Raw genomic sequence first — 16,712 nt, forward strand, 5'->3', positions numbered from 1 at the left:
GTGGATATATAGAGTTTAAATGTCAGATTTTCAAAGAGCTTTCATTTTGTAGCAAATGAAATTCAATTTGATAAATAAATGGTTCATGCCATTGTAGAATGTAACCAATGTTATGTTAAAAATACAAGATTTGCAAAGATTTGCTTGAAGAAACGATTCATATTATGTTTTAATGGTGGATATGAACAGATCAGAGTCAGCATAGAAAAAAAACATGCAGTGGTCAATGCATGTGCACAAGGAAAGCCAAAATTTACACTATTTTTTTTTTTTATAAACACCAGATGGGACTTTATTGTTTATGCATAGATTTAGATTTTAGATTAAAACAGCTAACAAGTGCAAAACCTTATTCTCGTCATGGAACTACTTTCAATGGATGAAGCTCATTAATTCACCTTAAGGCTGTCAGCATATCAAATGAATTACCGGAATAAAAATTAACTACACCGAGTCTCAGGTTTTGCATGCAAACTAGTCAACGTTTTTGATAAAATTTGATTTTGATGGCCATGAAAAGATATAGATCACTGTGAGGTAGTAATGACAGTGTGATATGATATTTTGGCAGAATCGACCTTGGTGGGGAAGTTACAAGGTAACATCCGGTTGTGGAATTTCCTCATTGTATTTTATACACATAATTGTGTCAATAATTCCCCCCCCCCCCCAGGTATATTACCCGCAGTCAATTATCCCCCGGCAAGTCACCAGCCACCCTCGTGGTCAATTACACCTACCCTCCCGCGTGTAACTTACACCTTGGATAACTATCCCATAATATGGTTAATCCCTTTTATAAAATATCGGTTTTCATTTACTAATTACAGAGTAGCATACCTGTATTACTTTTGATTCAATTATGTCAGGTCTCTTCAGGCTTTAAATAATGAGACATCAAAGGCCATAAAGCTTAATAAACTGAAAGCTTCTAGAATTCTGGAAATGTGACATCAAAGGCTGCTAAGGAGTTCTTTAATCATTATTAGCCGTTAAGTATTACGTTCACATCAGCATTATATATAGAGTAGGCAGATTAAAGGAATATTACTTGGACAATTAGAGAGTTTTAGAACTTGTCCAAATTATAAAGAAGCTTTCCATTTAATTAATACAATAAAACCTGTTATTTACAGGTAATGTATTGCAAAGGAGCATACGTTATACTTATGGAGGCGAATTAAAGACAATACCTGGACATTCACTGTCTCACATGAAGGTATACTCTTGTTATAAATATTGTACGGCCGCCCCGTTTTAGCTTGTGGTTTGACTTGTTTATTCAGTGTATTTGCTTGTCACATATTTCTTGTCATATTTGTCAGTATTTTGTACATTTGATGCAAGTCTTTTAATGCGTTATCCAATCAAACAAATCTATTAACGAATTTCCAACAAGCGGAGGACACCAATCTATATGTTATGTACTAGTACTATCTCTTGCTTTCGTTTATTTTGTGTTCTGTTTTGTGAAATTACGACGAAACGTTCAATTACGTGATTCATTACGTCTATTCAATATGTTCGTAGATTTTGTTCTGTGGCAGCATTCTCTGTACTCTTTTGTTTTCCAATTCTTGAATATGCCGTTTCATACGTTGGATCATTAAATTCAACAGAACATTTGCAGAAACTTCTTGAATCATGAGTGTCGTCATGTATGGCTCAATGCTACTAAAATTAATACAGGAGTAGTGAATAGGTACACTATAGGGACTAGGGGACTTCCATGTTAAAAAGGGTATATCCACTCTGGGGACTATGTAAAATTTAACATAGGAGAAAAAAATATCCACTCTGGGGACTATGTAATTTAACATGGGAGAAAAAAAATATCCATTCTAGGGACAAGGGGAATTGAACATGGGAATAGAGTTTGGGCCTGTCTAGGGACAAAGGGAATGGAACATGGGAATACTGTGTGGGCCTATCTAGGGACAAGGGGAAATGGAACAGGGTCGGGACCCTATTTTAATACGGTCCCGACCTGGTTTGTCTATGGAAAGGGAACAGGCAAAAAATTGAAACAGGGAGGGGGTTCTCTATTTTTTTTAAAAATAAAAACAATTAAAAAAATGGGCTAGGCAATTGAAAGTCAAGATCTTTTCGAGACCTATGAGTGGCCCTGAAAAGGGCCTTTGGGTTTATGTTAATATGCCCTTAACATAAAGGGCATCTGCGACATCTTCTTCGTCTTAGGCTTCGTCTAATGGTAGGTCCATAGACTAAAACTCTGTTAAGGCATCCTTGCCTCTCCACGTAAATCCAACGTATCCATAGGCTGGTGTCGGTCCAATGGACAACTGTCCACTTGGATCGGACATACGTCGGTATGTCCGTCGTGAACATCATCGAAGACACAAGCGTAGAAGATTGAACGTCGGTCCACATATTGAGGCGCCGAGAACAGGTGAATCAATGCAGTGAACTGCGCTTATTTATAGGGAGAGAAAGGATTGAAACGGATTAAGTTCATTGACCAGTCCAAACATGCGTTACAAAATTCAGTCATGGGCCGTCCAATCGGAAGAGAGCAGTCTGTGACGTCACGTGGTCTATATAGATTCGCTAGCGCCTGTGTGTAGTCAATCCATGCGACAGTTTTTCAACATGACGGAAACTCAGAAAACGATCAATTGGGGTGCACCAGCAGTGGAGACCGCCCAAGGGAACCCGGACTTACTTTCAGAAGAGGTGAATTGGGATTTTGTGGATTTTCTTACCTCGCAAGAATTTGTTCCGGAACCTTCGTCTCCTTCATTACCGCACGTGGAGAATTTTAGACAGAGACAGAAAGAAGAATTGGAGAAATTTATACAACAGCAAAAGGAAGCGGAACAAGCTTTTCTCCTACAACAACAACAGAAAGAAGAAGAGGTAAGAAAAAAACAACAAGAAGAAGCAGCAGCAAAGAAACAAGGGTGTGAAAATCAAACGGTCACGGTACTGTTAGACATTTTAGCGGAGTTAAGAAGTCTGAAACAAATGTATCAGACTTCTTTATTACGACCGAAGAGAATACGACCTTCCCGAGCTAAACACGCCAACCCTGTGACTAAGCCTACCGTGCCACCCTTAGTGATTTCAACCAAATCATCATCATCATCAACAGTACGCAGTCCAGAAGTAGGCCTTGGCCGTGGCAAAGGCTTAAGACAGTTAAAGTTGATTGCTTAAACTCACCCCTACACCAAAAAAGGCCCTTTTCAGGGCCACCCACGTCTCTCGAAAAGAGATAGACTTTCAATTACCGACATCCATTCAAACTAAAAAAAAAAAAAAAAAAAAAAAAAAAAAAAAAAAAAAAAAAAAAAAAAAAAAAACCATTTTATCCCTATAGTACGTGTTTATGAGTGTGTGAGTGTACGTTCTTATTTTAAAATCAAAACCCAAAGACACTTACCTTATATAATTAATTTATTCTTTTATCAGTATTTACAATCCAATTCACAATTCACAACATAGCACTTTAAAAAGTTCATAGACTTCTTCTGTTTCTTTGTTTACTCTCTCTGTTTTTCAATTTCTTCACCGTCACAGTCTTTTCCTCCTCTTCCTCCTCACTTTCTTCCCTTCTTCTTTTCTTCTCCTGTTTCTTTTTCTTCACCTGTCTACTTTCTTCCTCTTCTTCATCCTCTCCAGAATCCCTCTCTTCTTGCTCCTCTTGTTTCTTAGGGCAATCTGGAGACCAATGTCCTTTTTCTTGACAATAATAACAGGTATCTTGACTTTTGTCTTTTCTAACCCCCTTTTTTCTTTTTTGACGGTCTGGACACTCTGAAGACCAATGCCCTTTTTTCTGACAGATATAGCAAGTATCTTCACTTTTATCTCGAAAGGAAGGAGAGTACTCTGTCGGCTGGTCTGAAGAAAATTTTCTAATGACCCCTCGCAACGCTCTGATGAAACGTTCGATTTGGTTAGTCTCTTCCATCGTTGTGCTCGGTTTGAGAGTGAAATGAATAGTGAAAGGACAAGACACATACCCTTTATATACGCTGGTCTGCCATGACTATAAATTAGTCCATGGTGTTTAAATTTTAGTCATTTGGCTTTTTGCTATCAAGATGAAACGATCCAATTCATTTGAGAAGAAAGAAGAAGAAAGTAAGAGGCAGAAACGTGATCTATCGCCTCGTACCAGAGCTGAAGTCTTGGCACAAATTCATGCCAGTGATTTTGAAGAGGACATGAGTGAACCAGAATCCGAACCCTCTAAACAAAGTTCACCACCCTTAGTTAACCCTGAAAAATACTATTCCATTCGAGAGACAGAAAAGCGCTCCTCTAGAAAATTTAGAACCACGGCTTACAAATACACGGTGAAGTTTAAAAATTTCAAGTCCGACGTACCCTTAGAGAAAGCAGAAGGGTTCATCACCGGGGTGTGGGATTCTTTGCTTACCACACTCAAGCGACAATGTCAACCCAAAGAAGACGATCGCTTGAGACTTTCCATACAACACGACGGTTTGAAATCCCCTGTTTGGATCGAGTTTAGCAACCCTGCAGAATTGACAGCTTCCAAAGTCATGGACAAGATTCAACACGTACAACAATCCAATGACCAGTTTGACATCACCGATGGAAAAGCCACACTGGACATGACCCACGTCTCTCATCCTCAAGGGACTGGCCGCAAAAAGGTATTATTGGTGGACGACCTTCGTAACACCAAAACAAGCCTCGTCCGAATTAACAACCCTCAAGACCAGATGTGTTTAGCCAGGGCTATCGTGGTGGGACGAACTTATGCCAACAAGAACGACACGGTAGAATGGAAAAGAGACTGGGAGAACATTCGAAAATCGAACCGAGCCAAACAACGAAACGAAGCAGAACTTCTGTTACAACAAACAGGCCTGTCCAAAGACTCACCCTGTGGCATTCCTGAGATGCAAAAATTGCAAGACGCCCTAGCTCCAAGATACACCTTGAAAGTGCACCCTCAAGAAGTGCGCGGACCTCTGTTGTTTCGAGGCCAAGACTTTAAGGACGGAAAATACATTCACCTTTATCATCACGATGACCATTTCGATACCATTACCAGTGTCACCGGATTCCTTGGATACAAATATTGCTGTGAGAAATGTGACCATGGTTATAATAATCGAGAGCAACACAAACATTGCGGATCGAAATGTTCAGGATGTTTGGCCTCTCCACCCTGTCTGAGCGAAGGGCAAGAACCAGTGCATTGTCCTGCTTGTCTGCGCACATTTGTCAGCCCTGCCTGTTACCAACAACATCTGAAGACGCAAGGTTCACAGCAGAAATGTGCTTGTCAACTCCTGAGATTGTGCCCTACCTGTGGACAAGGAATATGTACCAATACTGTCAAGGCACACGTATGTCGAGGAAAGAAAAAATGTCACATTTGTCATCACATCGTGGACTTGGAACACCAATGCTACGTGCAAAAATACCAACCCCAACCAGAGAATGAGGACGGTCACAAGAAGAAAGACAATTTCATCTTTTTCGATTTCGAATGCATGCAAGAGACTGGCATTCACATTCCTAATTTCTGCCTGGCTCATCGAGCGTGCGAGAGGTGCATTCAAGAACCTATCTTCAGTCATTGCCCTCACTGCAGCAAGATTCCCGGAGGGCGTGAAAAAATCTTTCGAGGACCGAACGCGCTAGCCGATTTCGCCCGATGGGTCTTAGACCCCATCGACAAGACATGGAGCCAAGAGGATATCGAACGTTACGGAGATTGTCATCGTCATGCCACGGTGATGGCTCACAATTTCTCCGGATACGACGGACAGTTTCTTTTGAGATACTATACGGAACATGGCACCGAGCGTCCTAAAGTGACTTTGAACGGAGCCAAAATCATTTTCGTGCAAGTGGGACAAGTACAGTTTAAAGATTCGATGAGCTACTTGGCCATGCCTTTGAGCCGAATGCCTAAAAAGTTTGGAATGACAGAAATGGCTAAAGGGTACTTTCCACACTTTTTCAATACGGAAGCCAATCAACATGCCGTTATACCCCGACTTACCTGAGGCTCACTATTACGACCCTGACTACATGCGTACCGAACAACGAGAAGCTTTCTACGCTTGGTACCAGGCTCACGCCTCGGACCCCTTCGACTTTCAGGAAGAAATGCTAGAGTAGTGTCGTTCCTACGTGGACATTGTACGGCGTTGCTGTGGAAAATTTCGAGAACTGTTCATGGAACACGGAGGGGTCGATCCTTTGAAGGAAGCTTGCACCATTGCCAAAGCGTGTTCCTTAGTGTACAGGCAACGATTCAAATACCGTGGCTGTCATCAGTCCTCAAACGACCAACTATGTCAAACGTCAATACTCGGTCAAAGCCCTACGCTGGTTACATTACTTGTGCGGCAAGGAAGACAAATGGATTCAGCATGCCCGCAACGGAGGAGGTGAAAAGACCTTCGGAACGTATTCGGTCGATGGCTGGGACTTAGAAAACCCCAAGATCGTGTACGAGTTTAACGGTTGCTTATTTCACGGATGCCCCGTCTGTTACCCTGACCGTGGCACTAAAAATCAGTTTTTACAACGAACCATGGAAGACTTGTACCAGACCACTTGTCAGCGGCGCCTAAAGTTAGAACAGGAAGGATACCAAGTGATGGAAATGTGGGAACACGAATACGATCACCGTTTGAAAACCGATCCCGAATTTAAACGGACCGTGGAAAGTTACCAGTTCATGGACCCGCTGAACCCGAGGGATAGTTTGTACGGAGGAAGGACCAATGCTACCTGTTTGCTGTACCAAGCCGACGAAGAGAAAGGAGAAGAAATGAAATACTTGGACGTGTGTTCGCTGTATCCCTACGTGTGCAAATATTGTCGCTTTCCTGCAGGGCACCCACAATTGTTCACCGAACACATCGACCTGAAAAACATTCGACAATACGAAGGCTTGATCAAGTGCAAAGTTTTGCCTCCCACGGACTTGTACCATCCCGTCTTACCTCACCATTGCCAAGGCAAACTGATGTTTCCTTTGTGCCGTACTTGTGCAGAAACGTGCAACCAAGATCAACCTTGTCAGCACACCCAGGAAGAACGGGCCTTGACGGGAACCTGGGTCAGCGTAGAATTGTTCAAAGCTCTGGACATGGGATATCAACTGTTAGAAGCGTACGAAATTTGTCACTTTCCCAAGACAGAACAATACCATAAGGGTGACCCCACGCAGAAAGGCATTTTCGCAGACTACGTGGATGCCTTTTTGAAACTAAAGCAAGAAGTCAGTGGCTATCCTTCCTGGTGTCACACTCCCGAAGACCAAAAGACATTCAAAGAGAAATACTGGGCACAAGAAGGCATCACTTTAGATCACATCGAGAAAAACGAAGGCAGGCGATCGTTTGCCAAAGTGATGTTAAATTGTTTGTGGGGTAAAATGGCACAATGCCCGTGTTTACCCAAGACGGAGTGTTCGACAGAACCTTCCCGCTACTTCCAGATGATTCACGACAAAACCAAATTCATGAAACACGTGGACGTCATTCGCGAAGATTTGATCTTGGTCAATTACGAAGAAGATCTGGACTTTGTACAAGACGACCCCTTTGGAAATGTCATCATTGCGGCTTACGTGACAGCTCATGCTCGCTTAAAATTGTACGAAGCTTTAGAGCTGTTAGGGGAATGTGTCCTGTACTTTGACACGGACAGTTGCATTTACATCCATCACCCGAGTCAACAGCACCCTGACATCGAAGGAGACCGTTTAGGAGCCTGGACAGATGAGCACCCCGACGACAAGATTCTAAGTTTCGCCAGTGGCGGTCCTAAAAATTACGGTTACCGGGATAAACAAGGAGAAGTGCACACGAAGTGTAAAGTGAAAGGATTGACACTGAATTATCGTACCAGTCGAGTGGTGAACTTTGGGGTATTGAAAGAAGCCTTGCAGTCTGAAAAAGATAAACTTTAAAGTGACCACCTATCAACCCAACAAGACTGTACGTTTACACACTCACCACATCGTCAGTCGACCCTTGGAAAAAGTCTATCAAATCGTGTACCAGAAGCGAGTCCGACTTCCCAATCATTTCACCTTACCGTATGGACACGTCGGTATTGGTCTGTATATAAAAAGGAACCCTAGGCAAGATCGATAGTTCATTGTGACTACCAAGACTAACCGAACAAGATGAATACTTTCAGAGAAACACATAACAAGTTCAGACAGGCACACTTCAAGTGTGGGGCTTCTGAAGTAGAATGCGATTGTGAGCTTTGCGATGGGAACGATGCTGTACGCTGTGACCTTAGCGATGCCGTAAAGCATCATGGGAACTTTGTTTTCACTACCCCTATCATGGAAAGTGATGCTGTGCGTGCCAAACCTGAGGGATGCGGAAGCGATTCCGCTCGTCCTCTTGGACACTTTACTGGGTTTCGTTTTAAAGGTGGATGTTCACCCTCACGTTTACCCCCCTACGGATGTCATCCAGCCCTGATCAAACTCCTGTCCATGTCACCCAACCCTCATCGAAACGAACCTGTGAAAGACGAATATTCGTTCCCTGTGCGTTTGTCGGAATACTGCGACTTTGAAAATCGTCTTCAATCATTCAAAGGAAAATGGCCTAAGTATCTGGGAGGACCGACCCCCGAAGAATTAGCCAGAGCCGGATTGTTCTACTTGGGCGAAGGAGATAAAGTCAGGTGCTTCAGTTGCGGTGTGTCACTTCACCACTGGGAACCACAAGATTCGGCCTACGTAAAACATGCTCGATGGTCACTGAATTGTCATTACTTACCCTTAGTGGGACCGAGACATTGAAGTAACTTACCATAACCTGTGTATGGATACTTTACAAGAGAACATTCGTGCTTTGCCTGTGGAGTTGAGAGAAAGGATTTACCGAGAGCTGGTCAAAATACAAATGAAACGTAAAGAACAATTGCATCCGTTACGTCACCACATGTTTAATCACTGGTACCTGAATGCTATACAAGGACTGATTGAGTTGAAAGTGTTCCATTGGAGAGACATTGATCAACGAACCCCTGGTCTTAAAAAGAATTGGTTTGGTATTGATGATTCTATCTACTACATTGTAAACTTACTGGATCGAATTCCAGAGGAAGAGTTAACGAATTACCAACATCTTTTACGCAATGTCGACTTAGTGAAAGAGGAAACTTCTGAACGAATTGTAATGTGTAAATTAGTGACTAAACGATTTAGATTCGACAATGAATTAAAACTATGTCTGTGCAAACAGTACATTTATTGTGTGAGAAAGAGAATTTAGTATGACCTATTCATGGATACTTTACAAGAGAACATACGTGCTTTGCCTGTGGAGTTGAGAGACCGCATTTACCGAGAGCTGGTCAAAATACAAGTGAAACGTAAAGAACAGTTGCATCCGTTACGTCACGAGATCTTTAACCACTGGTACCTGAATGGTATAAAAGAACTGATTCGTCAGAAATTGTTTCAGTGGTCAGACCTTGTTCAATACTTCCAGGCCCCGATGATCCACATGTTCATAATTTTGGTTACTTTGAGATTCACCTAGAGCAACGTATTGAGAAAGACAAGTTAAAGGATTACCAACATATTTTACATGGAATCTACTTAGCGGAAGAGGAAACTTCTAATCGAACTCTGACGTTTCGGTTACAGTATGCAAGATTTAAATTTCCCAATGGAGAACGAAGATCTCTGGCTAGAAAGTACGTGTATTGTTTCCGAAACAAAGAGAGTATAAAAACAGGCTGCCATGCCACGACTTTTATCACATGTAATTGAACAGATTCCGTGGAAGGAACTCAATGACCATATTCAAACCGTGGATCATTGCCATCGATTATTACAAGAACTGTATCCATTCAATTTGGGTCGACAAGTGGTGTGTGTCTTAGTGACTTGTTTTCTAGGATTTCGTTTACCAGCCGATTCCTTGTGGACTCTTTTTACGATCAGTACTTACCATCCCAATGGCCTTAAATGGTCACGAAAGACTCCTTTTGCTCAAAGCCTTGCGTTTTCATCTGGATACTTCTCGACCTCTACGGGAAAAAAAGATTCGTCAACGTTTAGCTACCGAAGACGTGTATGACGATGTGTGTGTAGCTTGTGACTTACACCCCCACTGGACAGATGTCCGTGCCTGGAAAGAATGGGATTTTGAGGCTTGGACCCAAGAAGTGACCCAGTATGCACGAGAGTTGTTCAAGGAAAAAAGTCACTTTTCAACCTGTGTTAGTGACGGTGCCAAAAAAAAAAACGTCACCCAGGACAGGACAGTCGTGAACATGCCTGAAAGACCCTTTCGGGAGGACACTTGTGTGACCTTACCCCCTATAGAACTGGTGAGAACTTTACCCAAAACATGTTGTACAGACACTTGTTTCTATTCCACGTTGATAATTTCGATGTGCCTTTTTTCGTTGTACTTAAGCCTTTGGCTTTTATGTATTTTTGTCTTTCGTATTCATGTTTAAAACATTCAATAAACGTGTCCTGAAAAAGTATATAAACTCTTGTCTTCTTTGTTTTCGTGTCACAAGTGACATTCCTCACAGTATGGCTACTTCTGCTCCCTCTTCCTCTACTGTCAAAGTCATCGACGAACACTTAGATCGTGCCAGTTGGGAGGCTTTGTATCTTCGCCATCCCTTTAACATGCTCATTGCTGGACCTAGCGGTTCAGGTAAAACCGAATTCGTCAAACGTTTGATCGAACATAAACATCATTTGATCGATCGACCACCTCAGCGGATCGTGTGGTGTTACAAAGAGTGGCAATCGGCGTACAGTCTCTTGCGAGAAAGTCAAGGCGAATCCATCGTGTTTGTGGAAGGCATTCCTAAAGAAGACGACGGCATCGTCTCTGACTCCCGTCAAACCCATTTGGTCATTTTCGACGACATGTTAGGAGAAGACGAAGAAGAAATTAAACTGTAGTTCACGCGCAAAGGGCATCACCGTAATGCCAGTGTCGTTTACATCACCCAAAATTTGTTTCAACAAAGTAAAGCCCATCGTACCATCAGTCTCAATGCGCATTACGTGGTCTTGTTTAAAAGCCCTCGAGATAAATCGCAAGTGCAAGTCTTAGCCAAACAGTTAGGAACGCCTTGGCTGACTCAGGCGTACGACGATGCCACTCAAACACCACACGCCTATTTACTCGTCGATTTGAAACCTACGACCCCCGATGATTTGCGATTTCGTACCCACTTGTTTCACCACTGGTGCCAAGACGGAGGGCCTGTAATGTACACGTCTCCGTCCTCGACTTCATTTCACTCCAAAAAAATCTATAAAAATCTCAGACACTTTTCGTCTGTCTCTCACAGTTTGAACATGACGTCCCTTCAGTCACATCTTCCCGTCAAATTGATTCGTGCCTTGTATGGCATCAGTCGAGAAAAAAATCCACAAATACGAGCTCGTGTCTTAGAAGCTAGTCTCAAAGAAGTCTTACGATGGTTCACGGTGACAGCACGTCAATTACTCCAAGGGATCATTCAGATTCCTCATCAAACCAAACGCTTTTTTGATCGAAACAAAGTCGCTTTGACCCAACTGGCCGATCCCCGCATCGACACTAAACCAAAAAACAAATCATTTGGAAACCTGGAGGGAGCGGTACTCTAGGAGGGGTCATCATTCGCTCTCTCTTAAGATGGGATCCTAATGCTCCCAAAGTTCTTCCCAAGAAAAAAGAAGTCAAACGAAGCTCGCAGAAGAAGAAAAAGAGCCACGGTGGCAAGACCAGGTCCCCAAGGAGAAACGTGTCTCCAAGAACTTCTTCAGTGGCGTTACCCTTCTCTTACCAGACACCACCCCGCAAAAAGAAAAGCCCCAGAAAAAGAAACAGAGAAAAAGTCCCCAGAAAAAGAAAAGCTCACAGAAGAAAACTAGTCGCAAGAGAGGCACTTCAACCAGAACGCAACCTTACACTCGCAAACCACGACCTGTGACGACGGTGACCGCGTCTCCGGTAGCCTCAGGTTCAGTCACTTCTCCGTTGATGACACCAAGAACTGAAGAGTACTTGGAGACGTTGATCACACCAAGAACGTCTCCGTTGATGACCCCAAGAACTTCCCCAGTGGCAGGACCCTCCAATTTAGCGGCAGTGTCCGCTGCTCACAAAGTACCTTCTCCCAAAATCAAAGTCCAAGAAAGATAGGGCATGTTACAAAGTTTACTGGATTTGTCCAAGCAAGAACTGGCTCGATTTAGTCCGTTGCGTACCCCTGCACGACGTGTCATGCCTGTCCTGAAGTTGATACGACGTAAAGACAATCAGTGGCGACGCGTTCCAGTATAAAAAAGGTCTGTGACTAAGTAGGGGTATCAGTGTTTTTGGTGCTGAAGACTCAAAGATGACACCCTCCAGAAAAAAATCCCTCTTCTAAAACCCAAGGAAAGAAAAGGAAAGGACTGCCTCCTCGTTTAGTCAAACATGGGGACATGTTATCTGTCCTCTCCAAAGCTTCTCCACCTCTACGAAAAAAACTCATTCAATCAGCCTCCAAAGAGGTCATCGATACCGTGTGCGAATGTTGTTTGAACGTGTTGAAAGGCACGATCCCTTTTTCCAAACACCAGAAACAATGCTTAGGCAAACATCGTCACGTTCTTCGCCAAATGGTTCAAAAGAAAATTCCCTTTCGTCAAACACAGAAGATGTTGGTCCAACGTGGAGGAATTTTACCCCTCTTGCTAGGCCCATTGCTGAAAGGAGTCTTGGGAACCATGTTGGGAGGACTGGTGGGAGCAAGATAAAAAGGCCCTCGGAAGTCCCAAGATCTCAGAATTAACCCCTGACATCCCATGGAAGGACGAAAACTAGCTTTAGTGCCTTACAAACGATGGATGGAATACCATCGATGGCAAGAACAACGCACCCCGCATTTACCTCCCAATCCCAATTTGAGCGAAATGTCCTAGTTACAACACGAATTGCAGTCCTTGATGGATCTCCAAGATTTGTCCGAAACAGAAAAATCGCAAAAGTACGGTCAACTCTTGCAACGACTGCAACTCTTTCACCAGAAAGCTTTAGACGAAACAGCTCTACCCGCTCTGAAAGATTTTAAGACCTTGATGAAAAGTCCAGCACCATCGCCAGTACCACTACCACCACTACCAGTGACCAAGACAGAAAAAGGAGAAGAAGAGGAAGGGTTTCAAACTCCACCAGAAAAAGTACGCAAGTTAACAACACCACCTACCTCCAGAATTGGATGGATTAAAAAGATGATGACCTCCCCTTCTTCATCAGAAGAGAAAAAAAAGGTGAAGACAGAAGTGAAACAAAAAAAAATATCCCCTGTTCAGACATCCTCCTCCTCCTCCTCGACACCTATTGCCGGCCGCACACGCAAAGCATTACAATCCAAGAAAGTACCCCAAGCGAGAAAGAGTAGCATCTTCCAAGAGTGGGTGCCTTATTAACAAACAAACCAACAAATGGAAAAACTCTTAGCCAGCATTTACTACGATCCCTCCCATCCTGCAGGTTACGCAGGAGTTCAAAAATTGTATCGTGCTGCCAAAACTCGACTGAAAAGTATCCGTATACCTCAAGTGCAACGATGGTTACAAGAACAAGCTACCTACACTTTACACAAACCCATTCGACGCAAGTTTTCCAGAAGTCGCACCCGAGTGGAAGGCATCGATCATCAATGGCAAGTCGATTTAGCCGATGTCTCTCATTTGGCCAGCTACAATCGTGGCTACAAATATTTGTTTTGTGTCATCGACGTCTTTTCCAAATTTGCCTGGGTCGTACGCTTGACTTCCAAATCGAGCAGCGAGTTAGTGCGAGCCCTGCAACGGGTGTTGAAACAAAGCGGTCGTCACCCTCTTCGATGGCAAACGGACAAAGGCACCGAATTTCTGAACCAAGCTTTCCAAAAAGAATTAAAGAAACGTGACATTCATTTTTTTGCCACCGAGAATCCTGAAACCAAAGCCAGCATCGTGGAACGTTTTCAACGCACTTTGAAAGAACGCATGTGGAAATATTTTACGCATCACCACACTCTGAAGTGCATCGACATCTTACCACACCTGGTGCAAGCTTACAACCAATCTTACCATCGAAGCATTGGATGTGCCCCGCAAGAAGTGACTCCCGACAACGAAGTGCTGATGTTTGAGCGCCTGTTTGGTGCGTCCCCGACGAGGGCTGTCCCCAAGAAAAGTGGAGTGTTGGACGTAGGAGATTGGGTACGCATTGGCAAAATCAAACGCACTTTCGACAAAGGTTACTTACCTAACTGGACCACCGAATTGTTTCGTGTCACTGGACGAGTGCATGGTCGTCATCCTGCCGTCTATAAATTGGAAGACATGAACGGAGAAGTGTTCAAAGGAACGTTTTATTTGCCCGAGTTACAACGTGTCGCCAAAAAAGAAGACGACGTGTACGACATCGAAAGCATTCTCGAGCGCAGAACCCGTAAAGTGGGTAAACGACGTGTCAAAGAAGTCAAAGTACGTTGGAAAGGATATCCGCCCAGTTTTGATTCTTGGATCGACGCTTCGCAAGTCATCGACTATAAAAAGAAGTGACCATCATACCCTTTCACACAGACGCAGCTACGTCGACCACTCCTTCACCCAGTTCTTCTCTGCAAGATTTACAGAAACAACCCTTGTGGGTGTGGTGTGGAGAACGTGTGCCTAAAACGCAAATCGTCTTTTTCTGCCAAATCTTCGTGGTGTATTGTGTCATCGGGGCAGCCATTGCCAGTCTGAGTTTGCAACAAGGAGACAAACAATTGTGGACCATTTTATTGGGCAGTTGCATCGGTTACCTGCTTCCTAATCCCTCCCTGAAATTCACCTCGAACGGGAACCCCGGGAACCTTGTGTCCAGTGCCAGTGCCAGTCACCACTCCTATAACAACAATAACCCCATTTTGGGCGGAGACACACCTCTGACGTCCAGTAACCCCTCGGACAGCCAAAGAACTCTGGAATTATGAGCAATAACAACCAATTTTACTTAACCTTACCCAGTGACATTTCCATGGAGGTGTTTCCCAAGAACACGTTGTGCTGTTACACGGCCAAATTACCTCAGGCCATCCCATTAGATCACGAAGCCCATTGGGAAGTGGCTTTAGTGGAAATCATTCACCCGACCCAAGTCCTCAATGTCCTTCCTAATCAAAATTCTTTTACGGTGGAAGTTCATGACGAGCCAATGCAAAAATACTTGAATACCCATGTCAAATATGATCACAAAACCTATGATGACAAAACTCAAAAGTGGTCCTACCACTTGTTCATTCCCCCAGGCTATCATTTTAGTGGTCAACATTTGGTCAGCACATTACCTCCAGATTTAATGTCGTGTTTCTGAAAGCTTTGGAAAGTGTCAAAAAAAGTGTCACCATGGAGTACCACAAAGCAGCTCGTCGCTTCTTGATTAAATTTGACGGGGGTAAAATCGTGTCCATTTTATTTTGTCCTGAATTGTTTGACATGTTGGGCGGAGACATGGACATGAGAATGGTCATGATCAAGAAAAACGAATTACCAATCATTTACGACAACGAGTCTTTTAGCAAGTTATTTCGTTCCCCGGTAGAACTGAACCAAGGACTGAATTTGATGTTTGTGTACTCCGATGTGGTGGAGTACAACGTGGTGGGACACACCTCCGTACCGTTACTGCGTGTCATTCCTTTCAAAGTGGATTCTACCGCTGACGAGGAAGGTGGAAACACTTATCACGTCCTCCGAGAATTTGTACATCCTCACTATTTGCCCGTCAGCAAGTCTTATTTGGACACGGTCAACATTACTATAAAAGGAGATCTGGGACAAAATATTTCATTCACCAAAGGGAAAGTCACGGTGAAACTCCATTTTCGAAAACGGTTCTCTCACGACTCGTAAGTCATGTATCCAGTGTACCAAGGGGTTGCACGACAGCGAGGACACGGTTTAGGAGATATGTTAAAATCGGCCTTTCGTTCGGTGGCCCCGGTGTTGAAACCGATGGTGACACGCGGATTGCACGCCTTGAAAGATGCGGCATTGACACAAGGCAAAGAATTTCTCCAAAATGTCATCATCGACAAACAAAACCCCAAAGAAGCTTTCCTGAGGGCAGGCAAAAATGTCTTGCTGCAAACGGGTGAAGATGAACTCCCTCATCGCAAACCTCAAGACCATCAAGCTTATGTGATCAACACGGACGACAGTCATCTCCCAGGAACCCACTGGGTAGCCGTCTACTTTCCTCAAGAAGGATGTGTGGAATATTTCGATTTGTATGGATTGCCTCCTTTGGAAGACGATATCATTGACTTTATGAGAAGAAATGCTCAGACCACCCGATTCAATAATGTGAAATTACAAGGCACAGATTCCTTGGTGTGTGGACAATATTGCGTGTATTTTCTGCATCATCGCAGCCTGGGCTATTCCTTAGAACATTTAGTAACTCATTTTGATCCTCGTTCTTCTTCTAGAAACTATGTGAAAGTAGATCGATGGTTTTGTGACCAGTATGCTTATCTTTTGTCTCCAGCTAGGAAACGTAGTGTCCATCAATGGCCTAATGACTTCCAACAGTGGAAATCACAATTTCATTCACAACGTTGTCAGCCCTGTCCAAAATAGTGTGTGAGTTGAAAAAAAAATGTTTGGTATTTGAAAAAAATGTTTGATATTATATTGTTGGATTATTGTTAAAAAATGTTAGAGTTGTTTGTTA

This window comes from Sinohyriopsis cumingii, chromosome 15 (genome assembly GCF_028554795.1).
Source record: "Sinohyriopsis cumingii isolate HCF-2022 chromosome 15, ASM2855479v2, whole genome shotgun sequence".
Taxonomy (NCBI): Eukaryota; Metazoa; Mollusca; class Bivalvia; order Unionida; family Unionidae; genus Sinohyriopsis; species Sinohyriopsis cumingii.